This window comes from Leopardus geoffroyi, chromosome A1 (genome assembly GCF_018350155.1).
Source record: "Leopardus geoffroyi isolate Oge1 chromosome A1, O.geoffroyi_Oge1_pat1.0, whole genome shotgun sequence".
In the NCBI taxonomy this organism is placed as follows: domain Eukaryota; kingdom Metazoa; phylum Chordata; class Mammalia; order Carnivora; family Felidae; genus Leopardus; species Leopardus geoffroyi.
This window is the reverse complement of record NC_059326.1, coordinates 158,545,473-158,568,439: the sequence shown is the minus strand read 5'-3', so window position 1 is coordinate 158,568,439 and position 22,967 is coordinate 158,545,473. Positions and strand designations below refer to the sequence as shown.

General features: G+C 38.6%; 1 protein-coding gene across 1 annotated transcript in view; it reads left to right on the top strand.

Moving 5' to 3' along the window:
• ERAP1 (endoplasmic reticulum aminopeptidase 1) overlaps positions 1 to 22,967 on the top strand; it is a 129,561-nt gene that overhangs the window by 14,738 nt on the left and 91,856 nt on the right. Inside the window, exon 2 of the mRNA XM_045498840.1 lies at positions 16,104 to 16,180. The gene's annotated coding sequence lies outside the window, so the exon portion shown is untranslated. The remainder of the gene's footprint in view (positions 1 to 16,103; positions 16,181 to 22,967) is intronic.

Below are 22,967 nucleotides of genomic sequence, written 5' to 3'. Positions count from 1 at the left end.
AACACCACACCTCTACCTCTTTCTGGCACAGGGTGTTATTACCTCATAGGCCCTCGCCAAACAAGTGAGAATGAATGAGTTAAAAGTAATTTTCCCAAGAGTTGAAGCATACATGTCAAAATGTTCAAAGATTTTTGCTAATTTTTAATGGAAAATTTATCAAGCATATTATCGATGTTTCCATCCCCTTCGAGTGTTCTCGACAGATTTAAACTTTAATGACTCAAGTTTTTTTACTATAAACTGGACCTAGAATCAAGAGAATTGAACATGTCACCTTCTTAAACTAAGTCACTTCCTTATTTCCAAGTTAGAGACAATAATGCTTTCCATGATTGTTACAGAGGATTATTGTCATTGTCAGAATCAGTTTGAGATAACATGTGGAAAAGCTTCTAAATGTTTTATAAACTTTAAAATTGTTTACCTGCATGTCACGTTTAAAGTAATAATCAGTGATTATGCTGTGTTGTGATAAAATGCTGTCCTCAAGGGGTGCTTGGGTGGTTCAGTCAGTTAAACATCCTAATTTGGCTCAGTCATGATCTCACGGTTTGTGAGTTTGAGCCCTGCTCCAGGTTCTCTGCTGTCAGCACAGAATCTGCTTCAGATTCTCTGTCCCCCTCTAGCTCTCTGCCTCTCCCCTACCCCCTGTCCGAGCATTTTCTCTCTCAAAAATAAATAAACATTAAAAAAATGCTTCCCTCAAGGCAAAAGAGATGTAATAAATAACCCTGTGTTGCTATATCTTTTTCAATTCCTGTGAGTACTCTACAAAGTTTATTTCAGTTCCTCCATTATTATCAAATTTGTATTTACCTTCTATGGCTACCTTCAGCTATCCCCAACCTCCACTACCCTAGACCTGTGTTAAGGTTGTTCTTTGTAACATGCTGCAAGCTGAAAAATGAACAAATGAAGCCAGTTGGACATTCTTTCAGGCACTCAGATGCCTCAAAAATTATTTCCAAATGCTGCCTGTGTTGCAGGTGGTGAGATTTCAGGATAAACAGACTGACATATAGCCTCCTGACAGAGGACATGTTACTGAAACTCCTTCTCCCATTTGGCTAGTGTGGCTGTTGAATCTCCTCCCCTTGACATAGATAGGTACCTTTGTCTCTGCTTGATGCTATCACTCTGAACACCCAGCCAACTTACAGTTTTGAAAACTACTTCCTCTTTTCTGCCTTGCATCTCTTTTCCAAAGGATCTCTAAAAACCCGCTGAAAGCTCTTCACAGAATTATTGTTATGTCCCTGTTTATTTTCTAATAAAGAGAAGAGTCTGTAATATGCTCTTGACAGTTTTAATTAAAAAAAAGAAAGAAAGAAGGTTTCTGATACTACAGAGACCCAGGGCCTATGCACAATATGGAAGGGGTGGGGAGAGGTGAGTGTGGAGAGATGACGTTCAGCCAATAAACACATTCTGTGGCTTCTTTAAGCTCATTCAGTTTCAGCAGAGAAGGAGAACAGCTAATGTCAGAATTTTGAATCCGTATTGACAGGAAGATGGTTTTTCAAAAGCTGGTATCTTTACTATGCCTTCCACAACATTTATTAAAAACAAAAACAGAAGAATGCAACACTAAAAATCTTACATTGTTAAAGCAGAACAGAATATGAAGCAAAGCTGACAACTGAAATTGTACTACATTAAAAATTTTTTATTTAATTGCCAAATGAAGAATGGTGGTGTTTCTGTTGTTTTCTAAATAAATATTGTCTAAAAAACTGATGACACATTTTCAAACAGGAAAATGGTTGCAAATAACCAGAGTGGTTCTGATATTCTTAAATACTTTATTTTAAAGGAAATTTTAATGCTTCCAAATGATAAAACCAACTGATTGAAACAAAACATATCGCTTGGCTTCCTATTATTTAAAGATTTAGCTAAAATGTCTACAAGAACTTCCACTCTGGCCAAGATAGAGAAGGACTGGGATTTATCCTCTCACTTAAACACAGTTTGCAAGGCAAAGAGTATCCGGTAACTGGAGGCAGTGGTCAATCCCAGAAGAGAAGGAAACAAATGAGGTCAGCCCTGCGATTGTCCCAGTTTACTGCCCTGTGGGATTCCACACAGCTGTGCATGGAGGGAGAAACACCCCCCGCCCCAGGGCAAAGCCCAGCCAATGTTTTATCTTGAGGATATGCAGCTGAGAATATGGGAAAGCAAGGAAACTCCAGTTCATAGGAAAAATACTGAGAGGACAGAGCTACACACACATGCGAAGAGAGAGAGAGAGAAGGTGCTTCAGAGATCTGCTGAAGGTTCTCCTCGAATATTCAGCTGATCACCAATCAGCACATGCGCATGCAGAAAATACATAAGTCAGAGATGGAACCACTGGAAAGGATTAGAGGTAATGGTACCCGACTCCCACACAAAGGCAGAAAACAGTGCCTGCATCCATCAGTCTGATTGGAAAACCTCAAGATCAACAAGCCAACAAATAGAACACCCAGAGGGGCCTTGCCTCAGTAGGAAGGAGCAATAAGCCGTGCATAAAGCATGGCTTCAGGCCTGTCTCACAGATCTTCAAAGATCCAAAAGGATCAAATTGTTTTCAAGTAAGTTAACTGGGTCCTAGCACAAAGCTCAAGAATATTACAGTGATAAAAATAGCCACTGCCCAACTAGGTAAAAAGGTGAGTAGTGATTTTTTAAATAAGCTGAGTTTTTACTCATTGCAGCAAGGGGGAACACCCACCATGGAGAAACATGGGCGTCTCAGAAGGAAAATGTTGGAAAGGACCTATTAAAGGATGTATCAGGTGATAGAGGAAGGCTTAATGAAGCCGGGCTCTGTTTGGTTTAGATGATCTCAAGGGTGGTGGTAATTCTGTAACTGGGTATCTTAACAAGGAGGGGAGATTAGATCAAGGCTAAGGCTGTAATTTGTAAAGAAACAGCAGTCACTCCTATTGGTCAGGGTATGGAGGTGTTTGGTAATTTTTGTGGTGACAATGTTTATGTTTTGCCTGTGTTCAAACGTGATTATGAAGTTAGCCTTTTTTGGTCTTCAACCATCATAGCCATGGAGTGGGTATGTCTGATGATGGTCTGTGAAATTGTTTGTGTTTAACAGGTCAACACCCAGTCCTGGCTTTGAGTACCAGGATAGCAGGGACTGCTTTTCTCTTTCTCATTATGCTCAGCAGATCTTGGACTCAGATTTTGCCTCCCTTGGTCCTGTGAGGCTGTCAAAATCTTAGCTCAGCCTCTCAGTTTCTTTCTTTCCAAACCTGTAAATGCCTCTGGTGAAAAAGAATCCTTAAATGCCTCTTGGATTTCCATCCCCTCTAGAATCTTGGTTCGGTAACTCTTAGTCTTTGAGGCTTTAAAGAGGATGTTTTTGTATTTTGTCAGTGTTTACAGTTGTCTTCACTGTGAGCACTGGTCCAGTTACATCGTGTACCATTATTGCAATTAGAGGACCCTCTCATCTACCCTAGTTTCCCCCCCCCCACCCCCTCCCCCACTGACTTCCTTAAGCTTCAGAAAGGGTCTTACTAGAGCTTTTGCCTGGACACCTTCCTCATTTACCAGAACTGTTTCAATCCAGCTAAGATATCTGATCCCCTTACAGTAGCTGCACAAAGTTGATGGTCAGAAGACTGAGTAGTTATAACTCTGCTCATGGTTAGTCTTCTCTAACCCAACACTCACCACCCCCTTCTCCTTGAACAACCCAAAGAATCACCTGGTCATGTTCTTTATATAAAAATGTAGCTACTAACAAGCCCCACCCCCATCTCCTTCCTCCTGCTAGATTGTTGTTCCTGTGACTCTCATCTGTGGAAATCCTGGATCTACCTGTTACCCACTAATAAATCTATAAACTATGTAAAAATGGGGGGGCTCATGGTTATACTTGTAAAAATGTGTTTAGTAAGCTACTTCCCAATTTTTTATCTTAGAAGAAATAGAGGCTTTTCTTTCCATGGATGTCCTATGTTTGTACCTCCCTCAAGCCAACAACTGGTACAAAAGTCAGTGTGCAGCAGGCGATGATAGGTATGTTTTAAAAATAAACAGTTACCAACTAAAGAAGTCATGGGTTATAGTTTTAAGGGCATTTATGAGTACTTTAACACTTAGCTCTCTGAATTTTATTGAAATTATCAAAATAGATGGGTCACCTTTTCCTCAAAGCAAGGAAACTTAGAGTAACCCTAGGATTTAAAATTCCACCTCATTGTCATCTAGTAGCCAATGGTTTCTCTCAAGACAAGAGAGCAAAAGCAGTGGTAGCCTCATCTAGTGGTGACACATGTAACTGCAGAAAATCATTTGTCCTAGCACTGACCCTTTATGCAGACATACTTCTTGTGGTAAATTAACACAAGCCAAAAAGCAATTAGACTAATGCACTAACCAGACTTAAGATAATCAGATTTATATATATATTTGGATTTCTGATATGTTAAGTTGAGGACTAGGGGTCAAAACTCATAGGATTCCAATAAATCAAATTTGGATACTTGGATAACTATACTTTGGAGGTATTTAGCCTTCATTGTATCAGTGGGAATATTAGAAATTGACTAGTTAGACTCCCATCTAAACCCGTACTGGTTGGTGCTTTAAAGTTAATCACATTTTGGGGTGCCTGGGTGGTGCAGTCGGTTAAGCGTCCGACTTCAGCCAGGTCACGATCTCGCGGTCCGTGAGTTCGAGCCCCGCGTCGGGCTCTGGGCTGATGGCTCAGAGCCTGGAGCCTGTTTCCGATTCTGTGTCTCCCTCTCTCTCTGCCCCTCCCCCATTCATGCTCTGTCTCTCTCTGTCCCAAAAATAAATAAATGTTGAAAAAAATAAAGTTAATCACATTTTTATTTTTTTAAATTTATTTTATTTTATTTTTTACTTTTTTTTTTAGCATTTATTCATTTTTTAAGAGACAGAGTGTCAGTGGGGGAAGGGCAGAGAGAGAGGGAGACACAGCATCTAAAGCAGGCTCCAGATGCGCTGAGCTTTGGCTCAGGACATGATCTCTCAGTTCTTGAGTTCGAGCCCGCATCGTGCTCCGTGCTGACAGTTTGGAGCCTGCTTCAGATTCTGTGTCTGTCTTTCTCTATCTCTCTCTCTCAAAAATAAATAAACATTGAAAGAAATTTTTTTAAATATTCAGAAGCCTTTCCCATTATTTGGATAAGCATTCCACTCATATAGAAGATACAAGGAGGATCAAAGAGGTCACATATCAATTGAAGGGGAAAGAAGTCAGTGTCTTGTCAGGGACCAGATCCTCATTGAGCCGGTAGTATTATTCACACCTGTTAATTATTGACTAAAAAACCTTAGAAATGTCTAGAAAGAGAGCACAGAAGGTAAACTAAAATAAAATACTAGCTTTAATCCAGGATTTGTTCTTTTTTTTTCCCCAGAGGGATATTTTTTATTTTTAGCTCCAAAGTATTTTTTTGTCATTAAAAAAATTAGCCAAAGAAAAGATATTTCAGTTTTCTCCCCCCTTTCCTCCTTTTTTTCTTTATTGTGCAACCAGGTTTATCAAATGGACACTAGTCAATGAGGGTTGAGATATGGAACAGCTCTGTGCACCTCCCCCTCCCCCCTTCATTTTCAACCTCCTTTATTTTTTCTGGATCTTTTCTAGGATCAGTGCCGGAGGTAGGCATCTGGGAGGAATGGGGCAAAATCCTTTTGGTTCTCTGATACTGCCTATCTACCTCTGTCTTGGTCCTTGGCACTGTGTGACATGCTTATATGTTTGTCTCTTGCACATTTGTTCTTAATGTTTTTAGCTCTCTGCTCAATTCCCAAGTGTCTTTCAGATTACAAGCTTAGATTTGCATATATCTATCAAGAAGTTTCCTACTGAATACATGCAATTCTACAAATTTCTAAGAAGATAATTTTATAGTTTTAACCTATATCTAAGTCACTTAAAAAAAACCTCATATTGTTCCCTTGTTCAACCTATCAAATCTTTCCAATATTCTAAGGGAATTATGTTTGAATTTGCATCTTCAAGAAATCCAAATCCAAACTATTGGGCATAGTAGAGTTGACTGAGAGGGAGAATTCCTTTTCAAAGTATTGTATGCCTCCAAGGGTTTACACAAGTCTCATTTATAATTGATTTCTCTCTAAAATTTGGTTTAAAATTTTATTTTGTGAAAAGTATTTTATGTTGTGAAAAATAACCTTAGACTCTTCTACCACAGCTGAAATATGATTTCTGTTTATTATGTGATAGAATATTTCTGTGCAATTTATACCAACCTGGTGGATACAAAGAGAAGGAAAGTAAATATGAGCCTTTCCCAGTATCGTTTCTTCTGTACTGAGAAAAACGTCATTTTCAATGGACATTCACTTCCCTTGAAGTGGTTCATTGGAGTGGTTTTCTTGAGTGTTACGTTTAGTGAAGAAGGAAGCACCTGTTTCCTAATCTAAAGGAAAATTAGAAATAAAGACACATGGGTTTGATATATTTAGCGTAAGTTCAATAACTTTCAGCTCAGCTACTCTGCTAACAGTAAGGCAGTCTTATTGTTTTGAAAGGTAGCAGTGAGTGAGGTAGCATTGTTTGTTTAACAGATGTTTATCATGTATACATTTTGACAAAGTGCCATGTTAGATGCTACGAGGGAGTGAAACAACTCTTGCCCTTGTTTGAAGCATCTTGTGTCCATGTAAATGCAAATACGCATATGGGTATGCATGTTTATGTCTTATAAAAATCACAATAACATATGGCCAGTAAAAAATCAAATACTAGAAAAATTACAGTGAAAAGCAACAGAACCTCTTTCTACTCCTTCCTACTTCTAGTCACACTTTCCAGAAGCAATCATTTGTAAGCTTTTCTCTTTTAATTACTGATGGTTATTTCCCTAATTCTAAATAATATTTGGGGCCACTATCTTAAAATAAGGTCTTTGACTCCCTGGTTTGAAATTTGAAGATTTGGTTCATTTCTACTTTCCCCATTTTCCCCTCCTCCTCCAAGTTTTATTATTTTTATTTCCTCTGTTATCTTTATATTTTTATGCAATACACATAAATCTTGGTTTCTGATTCTATCAACTTCAGACATTGTCTCTTTATGCTCAAATTTGTAACATAGCAATGACCAAAATCTACTGGATATTTACTCTGTGCCAGACACTGTTCTAAGTGTATCGCATGAATTATCTTATTTAATCCTTATAGCAGCCCTATGAGGCATCATTACTAATTTACAAATAAGAAAAGTAAAACAGAGGGGTAAGGGATGCCTTGCTTAAGGTCACAAGGCCAGTAAGGTAGCAGAGAGACTAGGCAGTCTAAATCCAAACCCATGAAGACCCATTGCCTTCCACATGAGAGTATTGCATCCCAAGTGTCCCCCTTCTCTGCTCCCCACTTCCACTGTGTATCAACTAGATCTTCACTTTTACAGCATTAAGACATATAACATTGACAGTTTATCATATACTTATATTTAAATCTTCTGCTTTTTCCTTATAGGTCAGTTCCAAAGGGTTGAAAATCAATCAGTACACTTACATATTGTGACTCTGCAAATATTTTCAGCAGAAGTAAGAAGTATGCCAAGATTACATTTTCTTCTCTATCTGTGCAAATATTTGAAGTCCTTCCTTCCTTCATTTCAAAAAACATTATTGAAAGTTTAGTAAGCGTTGGAATTTGGGGAGAGGAGGTGGAGATGAATACAATGAGAAATGCTGTGTTATCGAAACAATGGCCTCTGCCCTTAGGGATTTATAGTATAGAATTTACAGTATACCTGTGGTCAAGGCAGTCTTTAGGAGGAGATAGAATATAAACTGGGTCTTAAAGAATTATGAAAATTTGGAAAGGAGGTAGAGGGTACATGAAGAAGTGATATTAAATGTGCAAAGTATAGAGAGGATTTTTTTTAAGAGGTGAGATTTCTAAATTGCCTGCTTAGAATCAGGGGTTTGCACTAGAGAGGCATGGCAGGTGTGATGGAAGCTTAGTTATATGTGGCTTTAAGACTGGTAAGGATTTCCACATAGAAATCAGTGGGTGTTAGAAGTGTGAACAGGAATACATGAAAAATTCAGAGTTGGAAGTCATAACAAGTGATGAAGTCAGGGCTCCTGGGTGGCTCAGTGGGTTAAGCGTCTGATTCTGATTTCAGCTCAGGTCTTGATCTCAAGGTCGTGAGTTCAAGTTCTATACTGGGCTCTGAGATGGGTGTGCAAGCTACTGAAAAAAAATGTTAAAGTCATTATAGTGGATGTGTCTGCTAAGAGAAAAATACAGATCAGGAAGAGGAAGGGACATTTGGAGGACAAGCAAAGTAAAAGAGAACTGGAAAGGTCAGGGACAAGGGAAGATCCCAAGAACATGACACAGAAGTCAAAAAAGGAGAGACACATTGGATTGCTTAGGTGACTTAGATTACACTGTTAAGAGATGGCTTAGCTTCAGGAGAAGGTAAAGGCTGAAACTGTGCTACAAAGAGCAAAGAGAGTATCTATGTCGTTAATGGGGGGAAAACAGCTACTGGAGTATGTAGACCGTCCTTTAAAAGGAAAAAGAGAGACAGGGAGGGGAAAGAAGTTAAAGAAGAGCTTTTGTTATAGTAGAAGACACTTGAACATGCTGTTGAACAAGGGAAAAATGAGGAAATGACAGAGGAGTGAGATGCTGAAGGAGGCACAAGGAAACTGTGGAAGTTTGGCTTTGGGGAGGAGTCCACAAAATATTCCTTGTAGGGTTTTTTCTTAAGTACATTGGAAAACCACTGGAGGGAGGGTACTGAGCAAGGACATGACATCATCCAATTCACAGTTTGAGAATATGATTCTGACTGCCATGTGGATGGATTGGAGCAGGACAAGATTTGATGCTTATCCTTAATATACACAGACAACACTGGTGTTGGAAATGTGATCAATGAACTTTTCAGTGCATTCCACAGTGGTGAGCAGGTTGAGAGAATCATAATTTGAATCCTGAAGTTCAAGAATTCTATTCCACATTTCCTAAATTCTACAGTACTGTATGGAATTGGCTTATATAGGTGCTAAGGTAGAGTGGCACCTAATAGAGTGAACTTTGGCATCAAACAGCTTTAGATACAAATTTTAGTCCTACCATTTACGATCTATGTGATGTGAATTACCTCTCTTGGCCTCAAATTCCTTCTCTGGAAACTGTAGATAACAACTGTCCACGCTTCAAAAACAAAAAACAAACAAACAAGCAAACAAACAAAAAAAAACACACCAAAAAACCCTGTCCACCTTATTAAATTTTTATGAGTACTAATGAAATAGGCTTAGTATCTCAACAATAATCATGCAAGGACTCTCTTTATTGTTTTTCCACATTCTTTGACTGCCTGAACTATTATTTACTTAATATTTTTTCATCATGCCTCACTTTTTAAAACTGAAATAGATGCATTTAAGAAAGAGACAAATTAAAAAAAAAAAAAAAAAGATAAGTGCAAAAGGTAGAGAATTCCATGACTCCAAAGAGAAAGACTCACAGAAAAAAAAAAAAAAGACCTTAGAAATGCAAGATCAAGACAGAGATAAGGATGTGGGGCTGGTGGGCAGGTCCCAGGAAGATGAGGACAACAGCAGAAGGACAGCACCAGAGGTGAGGCCAGAGGGGCCCTGGGTATCTGGTGGCACAGGGCAATGAACTGTGAACAGGCTGGTAGTGGTTGAAGGGAAAAGAGCGGGTCCTTTGAATGGGCAGTAGCTGTAGTATAGAGGATCTGGGGCTGACAAAGCATGACTGGGTGAGGGTGTGTGGAGAGTGAGATCTGCCTGGGGAAACCCTGGCGACTCAGGAGAGGAGCCTGAGGAAGGCATGTAGTGAATAAGAAGGTAGAAGCAAAATTAAGGCAAAATGGTGGACTTAGAGAACAGAGACTTGTGGTCATAGTGCAGGTGGGTCTTGAAAAAAGAAATATTTATGTAAAAAAATTAAGTGAATCCCAAGGTTGCAAGGAGTGTGAGTTAATGTGGCATTTGTGCTTGACCGGATACAGGGGAGGGTAAGAGAGGCAGCTCTGAAATGTCCAAGGCAGTTTGGGACAGGAGGCAGGGAGATAGGAAGGGTCAAAATGAAACTCTTTCTTGCGCATGGGCCTGGAGAGTCGCTCAGGGACAGTCTCGTGAGGAGAATTCTTATTTAATATCTCATTTGCTTCAGGTCCTTCTTAGAATGAGGTTGGACATGAAGTTAATATGTGGTGGCTTCAGAGAAGGTGGCCCTGTTGCCATCAGGAAAAGACTAGCTTAAAATGAAACAAAAGAGTTCCGTAGAATTCGTTAGCTACTAAAAAGTCAACCATTCACCAGATTATGATGGAGTCTTTTGATGTCCCTTGTTCATATCAAGTTAAATTTCAGGGGATTTCTGTTAACAGTTCCAAATCCTATGGTTGCATGTCATACACTAAGATACTTGCTAATAGCTGCCTTTTGATTGTCTGTGTACTTGGTTTAGCCTGATTCCCAGGGCACCTTGACTCTGACCAGCAGCCTCAATTACCTTAATTAGAAGGCAAGTTTATTTGTTTACTTATTTTAAGGGTTTACTTTTTATTGAGACACAGCATTTGTATGACAATGTCTTGTTAACTATAGAACTTCACAGTACTGAGTACCTTTTATAAAGATTGATATAGTTCCATATTTATGGGAATAACTTTTTTGTTCAAGCCAAGAATTACACTGTATGTAAGTCCACAGATCATACAAGTTATTTTAGAACAAAAAAGATATTGGGAGGCTTTAAACTGCAAGTGTATCTTGATCACAGGAAGTACTGAGCAAAATGACTGCTGGGTACATGCGAAAGAATTTCCAAAAGGACATTTCCTCTCCACTGCTATCTTAGTAGAGTGCTGAGCACATGGGCTTTGGAGTCATACAGCCTGCGTTCATATGCTGGGTCATGCACTTACTTCAGTCCGTTGCTCAGTTTCTGTTGCCTCAGTTTGTAAGATGGGGATAATTAAAGTACCTCCCCTGAAGGGTTGTAGCTAGGATCAAGTGTGATGGGGCCTGACATATAATAAGTGTTCAACATGTATGAGTCATTTCTATTAATGATAGTGACATGTTACTAGCAGAGTAAGAGGGAACATTGCCAAACCTGATTAAGGCTTTTGGAAACATTTTCCAGTATCTTTGGAGCTGCTTATGGACTTTAAGGATATCACCATGAATTTTTTAAATGAGAATCAGCAAGCATTAGTCAAAAGCCACTTAGATTTTTGCCTAATGTGCATTCAGATCCATTGGGGATACTACTCTCCAGAAATTCTTCCTATGAGAGTTCTTTGTTTTGCCTGAGTGTTAGTTGCAGATTGCCTTGCTGAAGTGTTCATGTGTTTGTTATCTTGTGACATCAAGATGTCAGCAAAGAAAACTCACACTGATGCCACCCACTTTTGGATGCTGCAGGAGATAATTAAGCCTGGTAGGTCTCATGGTCCTGGGCCCTTTCTCATACCTGTTTTGCTGTGAAATGATTAGATGCATTATTTATAGAATTTGTTAAAGGATTTTTGACAGTTCAAATAATTTTTAGGAGAGCTGTAGAAATAGATTTATAAACTTTGGGGAGGACAACACCTACAATTTAACCACAGTATCACATCAGCTTCATGACCTTACAATGATTGCTCTGTTCCATAAATAGGCAGCTATCTCTGTCTACACTATTAAAAAAAAAAGTCTACATGTAGTCTGGTTACCTATCCTGCTCACTTCTGAATCAAAGTCCTATATTAGTGCATTACATTAGCACAGCAACCTAGCTGTAAGGGAGGCTGGGAATTTGAGTCTGTCTTCTTTGGGGCAGTGAGGCTGAAAATGTGAGATAATTATTACAAAGACAATAAATAGCCACCAAATGACACAGGTCCCATAGACTCTTCCACCTGCCCCTATTATTCCACCTTTCCCCTTTAGTCTACCTCTCTGGATTCCATACATGGAAGCCTTCCATGAACTGACTTTTACTGGAGGAATCTCCCTTGATGCCCTAGACTAGAGTGGCTTGCCATATAGTAATGTCATCAGGGTGGGGACTGTGTCTGTTTTGCTCAGTGCTGTAGTCTCAGTATCTAACGTAATGTGCGTGGCACTCAGTAGTTACTCAATAAGTTGGTTGAGTGACTATATATCTGTTTCTTCTCTTCTGTAGATCCACCCTAATATGACTGCAACTACCAATTCAGTGTTACATTATAATTAGGACATATGAAATGTTGTCATATTTATAGATAATATATATTTTGGAGCTGTTATATATCTCAATATGATGGTAAATCACACACATGGAATGCCATTCTTTGTCAAGGTACAGAACTGCTCAGGGCAGGCAATATGTTGCTCACGCTTTTACACCATTTGGACTGTATTTCAAAGTTCACGTGTGAAAACCCTCTCAAACAATAACACAGCCCTCTTAACCTCACTGACTTTATGAGGCTGAGATTATTAGGTCAGAGTCAAAGAAACCAGCAAAAAAAAAAAAAATTGAAAATATCAAAAATACCACCAATAATACCACTTACATTTATTAGGTTTGCTTTATAGTTGAGAAATCACTTTTATATATATTATGCCATTGATCCTCAGAACAATTCCATGCATAAATCAGGGCATGTCTTATTTCATTTTGCAGACGGGAAGATTAAAGCTCAATGAGGTTAAGTGACTTAATGGTGACTACTGGAAAGATCATGGTGGGGATCTAGCCTTCCAGCTCTGTGTAGGGCATTTGCCATGTTGCCATGCAGCCAGAGTGACATTGAGATATAGGATGTGTCCATTCTCAAAAGATATGAGTAGGGAACACTGTACCCACAGAGGAGAAGATCCCTTTTGATTCAGCCAATTTAGTATCCCAGAACAACAGTATGGAAGCTTGAGGCAGCAGTCTATCCAACTGAACTGCTCCCTGGACTCAACATGCACTTGCAGAAGAGCATCTTGTTGGAATGTGAAGCTGGAGCGTGGCCCACTGGTGTGCTCATGCTCTGTGTCTCTGAGGAGCTTTTAGCCCATGTGGAACAGAGTCTGAGTACAGCCTACAAGGGACAGGAAGAATGCTCCTGTGTGGCCCACAGATCCGATTCAGCAAACATCTGATGTCTAATAAGCCAGGTCCTGTGTTAATCACTGCAGGGGAAAGAGATGACTAAAACATGTCTGCTGCCCATGGTGCACGTTTGTGTAGATGAGGACAGCAGGTATGGCACTGGTCTAACATGGGTTTCACCTTTATCAATGGTTTTATTTTTTAACGTTTATGTATTTATTTTGAGAGAGAGAGTGGGCAGGGGAGGGGCAGAGAAAGAGGGAGAGAGAGAGACTATCTGAGCAGGCTCCATACTCCAGCCTGGCTGGAACCACGAGATCATGACCTGAGCCGAAATCAAGAGTTGGACACTTAACGGAATGAGTCACCTAGGTGCCCTCACCTTTTTCATTTGTAAGTGTAGCAGCTAGTAATGTATTTTGAAGGAGCAACCTTCAGAGAGGCTTCTTAGAATTCTTTTATGATGGATTCTGTTTGATTTCTGTGTGCCTATGAACCAAGGACAAAGGGAAGTTTTAAGATGATGAGAGTATCGCTTCTCAGCCTTTTGGCTAAGATCAAGTGTAAGATGATGTGGGCATATTGCTGGCATTCCAAGTTGTCATTCTTTGTTTTCTCACTTTGATTTCCTTGCTTATCTTCTTTCTGTTCTGGGCATGAAATATTAGCTATATCGAACATTTACTTATATACCATGATTAAATTAGATTCTCCGGGCTTTTTTAAGGCAGCACATCTAATAGGTAAAATGCTGGCATGGGGGAAAATTTTCATGCAGTATAAACCTAGTTAACTCTGTCACTGAAGGCAAATACTGTCACCCAAATTTAAGCTTCAGAGATATCTGAGAAACACTCAATATTCTTTGGCATAAATCTACAAGTCAAATGACTGTCATTGATCACCAAGTTATTAGTTCAAGTTTATTAGGTGCAATTAAGCAAAGAAAAGATTTACAATTGCACAAGTGGCTCAATGTTTGTTGTAAAAAAATGATTAGATACCACTTATCTCCCAATGTGGCATAACAGCAAAAACGTGTTAATAGAATCTAGACTTCTTCAGTCTCTTTTCCCTTCCAACCTGCTGTTCCTTGCTCTTGCTCTCTCAGATTCCTACCCCCATCCTTGCCATCAGACCCATATTTAATACATTGTGGGTACCTAATCTTGACTCAATGCTTTGGACATGAATTTTCCTTTTTCCCTCTGGCCCCACTTATTTTCTTTCATCCTCCCTATTCTGCTCCCTAGGGACCAGCCATCTAGGCCGGGACATGAATTACATGTATTCAGTCAGCATTAAAATGAAGTGAGTATAAAACATGTTTTCTCAACCATATGTGGCTTTTAAATTTAAGGTTATTTTGTAATGACAGCAAATGATACTGTATTATTACTGTGATTCTACCTCTCATTCAAAAGCAAGGGCATAGAGTATGCAGTCGCAATTATATAATCCCTAGAGCCAGCCTACCTGGATTTGCAAATCACATCTAATTCCTTGACTATGTAACTTTGGGAAAGTAACTTAATTTCTCTGTGCTGTTTTCTCATCTGTAAAATAGGAATGATGGGGATAAAACTGCTTTTCAGGGTTGCATTAGAAGTATTTCCCATTGGGGCACCCGGGTGGCTCAGTCAATTGAGTGTCTGACTTCAGCTCAGGTCATGATCTCCTGGCTCATGGGTTCGAGCCCCACATCAGGCTCCATGCTGGCAATGTGGAGGCTGCTTGGGATTCTCTTTCTCTCTCCCTCTCTCTCTCAAAAATAAATAAATTAATTAAGTAAATAAATACAATAATAAAAAATAAACATTTTAAATCAGTATTACCTATTTTTTATTGACATTAACACTCAATGTTACATTAGTTTCAGGTGTACCGCATGGTGATTCCACACGTCTGTATATTATGCTGTGCTCACCACAAGTGTAGCTAGCATCAATCACCATATGACATTATTACAGGAAGTATTACCTATTTTTATTATGCTTGTTGTTGCAACTCATTACACTAAAATTTACTGAGAGTTTTTTATGTGCCAGGCACTGTGCTAGATGTCGAGGATAAAATGATCACAAGATGCAGTTTCTTCTCTCAAAGTACTCACTTCCAGCCAGGGAAACGGTCAAACAAAACGATGACAATACACAAAGTGATAAATTTACCAGGAGTAAGACAGGATGCTTTGAGACCACATGGGAGGCTAACCTCCTGGAATTTGCATGGGAGAAACTCGGGAGACCAGGATGGTGGTCTAGAGACTTGTGGACCCAGGGAGATTATATGGAAGTATTTCAACATGTTAATGACTGGAACAACTATAATGTGTATACCTGTTAAGTATCAGGCTTATGACCTAGAAAACTACTGAGTTCTCCCATTCTTGAACCCAGCTCTGCACTTCGTGGTGGTAACAGATGTGCAGGGACAGAAAGGCAGATAGATAGTCCACATGTGATATGTTGGGTTTATACTTGAGAAGGAAAACACATATCCATCAACACACGTGTGCACATATGTGCATAGGTGTGTTTGCACTAATTATCGGAGAACTGAAAATTACCTTCTTCTGCATCTTTTTATTCCTTTCTATTCCTATAAGGACAAGAAGGGAATGTCTTGGGCCTCAAATTCACTGGACTGTAAAAACAGATCTAAGTGTGGCTCAAGCAGTTGAGTAAGTGATAGAGAGGTAGAAATGATCCAAGGGCAGCCAAAGTTTGGTTGCAATATTCTTAGACTGGAGGTGAACCAAGGTTTAAAAAATGTCATCATACCTTTTTTTTTTTTTTTTTTTGAACAGAGTGTGTGGTTGCTGTGAGTAATGTCCTTACCCTGAAATCAGAAGTTGCTGTGCAATTCACTAGGGAAGCCCCACCAGGGGCATTGATCTGGTCATACCCATTTGGGTTGACTTTTCCTCCAAAGCCTTCTTGATACACTATTGTTTCAAGAGTGAGAGATGCAAGGTATGCTGTGAAAGTATTTTGACATAATTACTGTTTATATTCTTGCAGTTCCACTTCATTGGATATTTATTCAACTTCCCTCATCATTGACTAAAGTATTTTTCTACAGGCAAGAAGGAATAATGGTGAGTACCATCATTATTACATTTGTTATCATAATCGTGATGATGCAAACATACAGTCTCTTCTCCTCCAGTGTGTTTTTCTTTAATACTAATTTACACGTATGTGTTAAAAGATAAACCAAGGCATATTAAACATTTTAAGCATTTATTTGAGCAACACTCAATCTGAATCAGGCAGCATCAAACTGAAAGTAGTCAGGAATGTTCCATTGACAGAATCTAGAGGAAACACTTTTAGAGAGAAGAGGTGGAAGCAAAGCAAGAAAATTATTTGGCTATATAGCTTATGCAGTTACCTTATTTGGGAAAGTGTAATTGGCTTGTGATTGGCTTGTGATTGATTTGTCCTTACGTTTGTGATCGGCTTGTCATTGGTCATTAGGATTGTCCTTAGGTTTCCATTTCTTAACCTTGAGGCATTTACAGGTTTAGGTTTGGAATTGCCTACATAGCCTGCTAAGGTATTAGAATCACCTCAGTCTAATGGCCTCCTGGTTTAATTAATTTCACATACATGATATACGAATTGGAGAATGAGGTCAGTGTATTGGGGAAGTTGTGTGTAAGTTGTGTGAAGTCTACTCTTGGATTGTATTTTAAATTTTGGTCAAACTGATTTCTGTGGAAGTGTCTGTCTTCAGGGACATGTATTTCAAAAGAGGAAGTAAGCATGACTCCAGGGTAAAAGGTCACAAAGGTTGGAACGACTGAGATTCTTTGGCAAATGCCCATGGAAATTTACCCATTCTAGTATAACTTCTTATTAGGATTTTAATTAGTTCTGTTTAGGGCATTGGTTTCAAACTTTCATTGGTTTTGAGTATTCTGTTGTTAATGCTGTTATTCCCTACAGACCCTGTTATTTTTAGTGTACAATTTTTTGCAAAATGCAAAGTTATTCAGGAACACATAATGGTGTTATTGTAAATCCCTCTATTTGTCGCTTGAACATAAAAGATGAAAATAAAAACCAAGAGTTCACAGTTTTGGTTTTTTTTACAACATTGGTCATTGATTTGAGTGCATAAATCTGCTTAATCCAATTTGTTTATAGATTCAAGTAAAATTATGGGCCATAGACCACTTTATCAACATCTGTTTACATCTTTCAGTGTCAATTGAATTAAAAACATAGCACTAATTTGTGTCAATGACTACAATCTTTTATTGCTATTTGCTACCTTCTAGATGGTCACTATGCTAAGTGTGTTGCATGATCATCTCATTTGTTCTCACAACAGATTTAGGAGGTTGATATTATTACTCCCATTTTATAGATGAGAAAAAAAACTTTTAAGAAAATTAAATAAGTAGGGGCGCCTGGGTGGCTCAGTTGGTTAAGTGTCCCACTTCTGCTCAGGTCATGATCTCGTGGTTTGTGAGTTTGAGCCCTGCACCAGGCTCTGTGCTGACAGCTCAGAGCCTGGAACCTGCTTTGGATTCTGTGTCTCCCTCTCTCTCTGCCCCTCCCCTGCTCATGCTTTGTCTCTCTCTGTCTCTCAATAATAAATAAATGTTAATTTTTTTTTAAGAAAAGTAAGTAGCTCAGGTAACACAGCTGTATGTGTGTGTATTCAAGACTGCTCAGGAACAAGAGAGCAGGATTATTGAACTCAAGATAGGGTAAAAATGGCAGTGACTACAGATTTTCTCCAATGAGGTAATGTCCTTCAAAAACCCATCCTTTACTGTTCTGTTTGTTTGTTTTTTGTTTTGTTTTCTGAGAGAGTGTGCAAGTGAGGAGAGGGGCACAGGAAAAGAGACTCTGAACCCCATCGGGAGGTGTGGGGCTCAATCCCACGACTCTGGGATCATGACCTGAACTGAAATCAAGAGTCAGACACTCAACTCCTCAACCAGCTGAGCCACCCAGTTGCCCCTATTGTTCTTTTTTAAGTGAATACTTCCTCTCTTTGGGCACAAATGCAATTCCTACCACTATTAAGAGTCTGCACCACTTTGCTTACCTTTCTAAGGTACAGGAAAATTATCTTTTCTTAGTCCTTTTAAGTACTTTGAGGTTGATTGGACTACAAATTTGAAACACTATTTCCTGTTACCTTAGGCACTCTGCTCACAAAACAAATGTTGAAACCCTGCATGAGGAAAACAATCTTCCCAGAGCCACATTTCACTGTGAGTTCCAAATTTACATCTGTCACTGGCCTGTGTGGGAAAGGAAATTTGCCTTAACAGGTTTGTTCCCTAGTTTACAGTGTGAATGAATACAACTCAGATTATCCAATCCCTTGATGGAAGAAAATGGGTCCACTGGGCTAAACTGAGTTGATAACAGTTGCCCTTCTTACCTAACAGGTGCCTTTATATCTTCCAGTTCTTGACATTTGCCTATCTGTACACACTTCTAACTAGAGATAAGAATACAAAGCATTGGTACTGACTTTTGGAATAATTTTTCTGAACTTAATAGTGTACATATTCTCAATATGTGTGAGGCTAAAGCAATTGTAGCCTTTCTGTGTTAGACTACATCGTCAGATTTACCTGCAGCCTTCCAATCTATTTCTGCCTCAATCTAGATTCTGTTCTCCCCTACCTTCTGTCCACAGGTTGTTTCAAACCAGAGAGAGAGCAAACAATATCTCCCCTGGAATCATTGGCACCAGTCCTGTCTTTAGAGAATACAGCTTGGCCCTTCCTTCCTCAGTATCTTCTAAACTTGAAGACTGATTTGCTCTTCTTTGTTTTAGCAGCTTTCTAGCCTCAATCCTTTATCTGCTTAACTCTGTATTTGTTGAATGAATGAACAAGTGCACATACTACCAGCTCAGTCCAGTCTCCCAACTCTGCCCATAAAGTGAATCAAGGGGCATTATTTTTAGCCACGTAAGAGAAATGTTTTAATAAAATATTTCTAGACAATCAAATTTAAAGTAATCTAACATCTACTACATATTATTCTGTCTTATTGTGAGTACAGTGCATTCATATTTCAAGGTAGATGAATCATAAGATAATTTAAAGCAGTTTAGCCATGAAAATCCCTGCAGCATGTGAAGAACTAAGATTAAATTTAAGGCAATAATAATTCCTTGTCAGAAGAAAATGAATATATTCATCAAGGTACTTATTTGAAAAGTAATTGAGTTACCGTTTCTATTCACATTACCATCTGAACATTGTAAAACTAAATTTAAAACTATGGGATTGTAATATGGTTTTTTGAAAAATCTATTTTAATTGTCAGACTTGAATATAAGACTCTGCATCTAAAATAAGTTATTTTTTCAAAAGTAGGAGAGCACTAAATTATATTTATGGGAACATAATATCATTTTTTGGTTGTTAAATAGAGTTCCTATAACTTGTCATAAAATTTTAACTAGAAAATTCTAAGAATGAGGTTTTTTTCAATATTTACTTCAAAACAAACTTGAAAACATAAGTTTCTTGAGCCACAAATCTAGATATGCAAAAATTGTATTTTTTGTCTATATGTGATTTGAACTGACTGAACTATCTTGAGACCCAAATCCACCCAATTTAGAAATTCAGGAGTCAAATCATGGTTTTCTTAGTGAATTCTGGGATTGTGTCTTTCTCATTCAGGGTTTTTATTTTCTACTTGGAGGTCAGGGATGGGCCTTATGGTACACACAGATTGGGGAGGTTAGAGATAGCAATCTTGTCTTCAGTCAGCATTCATCCTTACTGTCACTCCCTTTTCATAAAAATAATGTTGTTCATCTACATTATCTGTGTCAGACATGATGCTCCTGAGTATATAAGGCCAGAAAAATGTACTGACCCTCTCTTTGTTGTAGTAAATCAGGGAATCTAAGAGCCTTGATCCATGGTAATAGAAGTGGGAATCTGGAAAAAAGTCAAGTGAAGGATTCCCACAGAGAGAACTCACTGTTGGATGCATGAAATGAACAAATGAATGAATAATGAATGAACAAATAAATGCGTAAATAAGTGAATGTTTTCATTGAGGCCTAGGAGGCTGTTTGCTCCTCTTTTCACATAATACAACCACTCTAAGTTGATTGCTTTTTCTCTTCTCTGCTGTCAGAGGACTTGCTGCTTGCCTTCTGTACCACGATTATTATCTGTGCTGTCCTTGCGATTGGTCTCCTTTACACTTCCTGTTTTTTTCTTCTTTGGTATTTCCTCTGGCTCTTGTCCTCTTTCCTGTGTCTCAGCTTTCCTGAGAAAAGGTTAATGCTTCATTGCCATTTTCAGCGAGAGCAATCAGGCACTGCTGGCCCCAGCATACGGTGCACTGTTGTGTTCTTTGGCTCCTCTGCTGCTTCCGTGCTAGAGAGGCCTGTCATTGTAACTGCTCCCATTCCAGGGCTCGAGAGGAGGCTTGCCAGAAAACAGATATTGTACTTATTGTCCTAGATTGAAAACATAAAGTGAAATCAGAATCTGGGTGTAGGTCTGCTTCATCATGCCTGTAGATGGCATGGACAAAAACCCACAGGACCTAGGCTGAAAAAAGAAAGAAACCAAAGAAAAGCAGCATCAAAAAAATGTTTGACATTATCGATCAATCAAGCAGTCCAGTTTAACTGTGGTGGTAGCCCATGCCAACACTGCTCTGTGTCTCGAGTATACAGAGGGCTCTAGACTTTTGTTTTTCCTTGGTGTTTTGTTTATAATCTAATTCACTTGTAGATTCTGGTATCACTGCTCATTCTTTATCAGTAAAAGGAGACACACCATGTAAGTCACCATGCACTCTGATGAAGTTCACCCACTTCTCAAATTCGTGCTTCAACAGAGACAGAATTATTGCTTAGAAAATTACTTTCAGATAATCAAATCTCAAAGTCATGCCTTCAGTTAGAGAAAAGTTTAATTACTATAAAGCGTTAATTAAATATAGACCATAACTTAATTATCTCAGGCTTTTAATTACCTGAAAGCCTTTCTTATCAGAAATAATTTTCATGGATGCTGTTTATATATTAAAATAGATATTTTTGAGGGAGTAGAAAGCGAAAGAAACTGAACATGCCAGAATGTTTTCTGACACCCTCAGCTGTATTATCAGGTCTGTGATTCTAAAGCAGCGTTCTACAAAGTGGGCACCATAGGGTACTAATGTGTGGTGCTGGGGTGGGGGCAGGTGGACCATGGGGAGGTTTCTATGGACTAATAGGTTAGGAAAGCAGTGGGAGAGTTGAGGAGTTTAATTTATTATTTTTATTTCGTACAACAAGCTTTAGTAACAGACCCTTTAGTAGCATGCCAATAATGCAGTATAAATCTCCAAGAGAAAGAAATACATGCAGCATTTCCTGGTTTTATTTCAACAGAATGGTAGAAGATCTATGTCCTGGTGTTCTATGGAGCACGTTTTGGTATATCTACACTATAAATTAATAAAAGTAATTACCAGGATACATATAAATATGGTGTTTACATATAAAGGACATATCAAAGTTAAAAATTGATAACAGAAGCATGGCATAAAGACCTATGACTGGAGCAAGTGTGCTTGGTACAATTTCACAGAATTCATTTGTACATGTATCAGTCTTGCCAGTGTTAGTAGGTTGCTAAATAAATACATGACATTGAAGTATACATTCCGCAGAAAATCAGATGAGTTATTTTGAAAATCAGCAAGACTTAATGGAAATCAATCTTATTTAGTTGCTTATTATTGTTCAGTCAAGTGAAGGTTTATTTCAATAGATTGAGAGAACTTCTATTTCAGTGTTACAATATATAGTAATCACAAAATTAAGCTTAAAGCATTCATAGGAGCCTTTGCTCCAAATTCAAGTTCTTTATTACAATATGAAGGTATCATCGGGAAAAGTTTTTCATAAGCAATATTTTAGCATCCATTTATTTCTCTCAACTCTTATTACTTACAAATATTGGCTCTCAGATTATCTTTGTCTAGCACATTTTTAAAAAGATTTATTTCATGTCGACTTAACTTTTTTAAAAAAAATTTAATGTTTTTATTTATTTTTGAGAGACAGAGAGAGACAGAGCATGAGTAGGGAGGGGCAGAGAGAGAGGGAGACACAGAATCCGAAGGAGGCTCCAGGCTCTGAGCTGTCAGCACAGAGCCTGATGCAGGACTAGAACTCATGAACCGCAAGATCACAACCTGAGCTGAAGTTGGACGCTTAACCGACTGAGTCACCCAGGCACCCCTTGACTTAACTTTTACATGGCATTTTCCTGGACAGTCATCATGCCATTTCAATGAACATCTGATTATGGCATGCAAATAGGACCTTAAATTCATCATTTGTTCCATTTTTAAACTTATTTACATCAGCAGAAGCAGTCTCCAAGTCAACTAATTCTTTTACCATTGCTTCTCTATTTCTGAATTCTGAATTTTGATTCATTTTCTGATTGTCTGGATAGGGGAGAAGATGCAGGGGGTTGGGAAAGAGAACAAAATATAAAACTGTCATCCATGACTTTACTACTCACTGTGTGATCCCGGACTAGCAGCAGCAGCAACAGCATCTCTTGGGAATTTGTTAGAAATGAAGAAATTCATGCCCATCCCAGACCTACTGAATCAGAATCTGCATCTTAACAAGATGCCTAGGAAATTCATATGCATATTAAAGTTTAAGAACTGGTAGAGGACATCAGTTCTCAAACTGGGCAGTATATTGCAATCACCTTGGGAGTTTAAAAAGGTACTGATGTCTAGCTTCCTGTGAAATTCTGATTCAGTTGGTATAGAGTCTGGCCTCAGTATCAATTTTTTTTTTTTTAATTTTAATTCCAGTATAATTAACATATAGTGTTTTGTTGGTTTTGGTGTACAATATAGTGA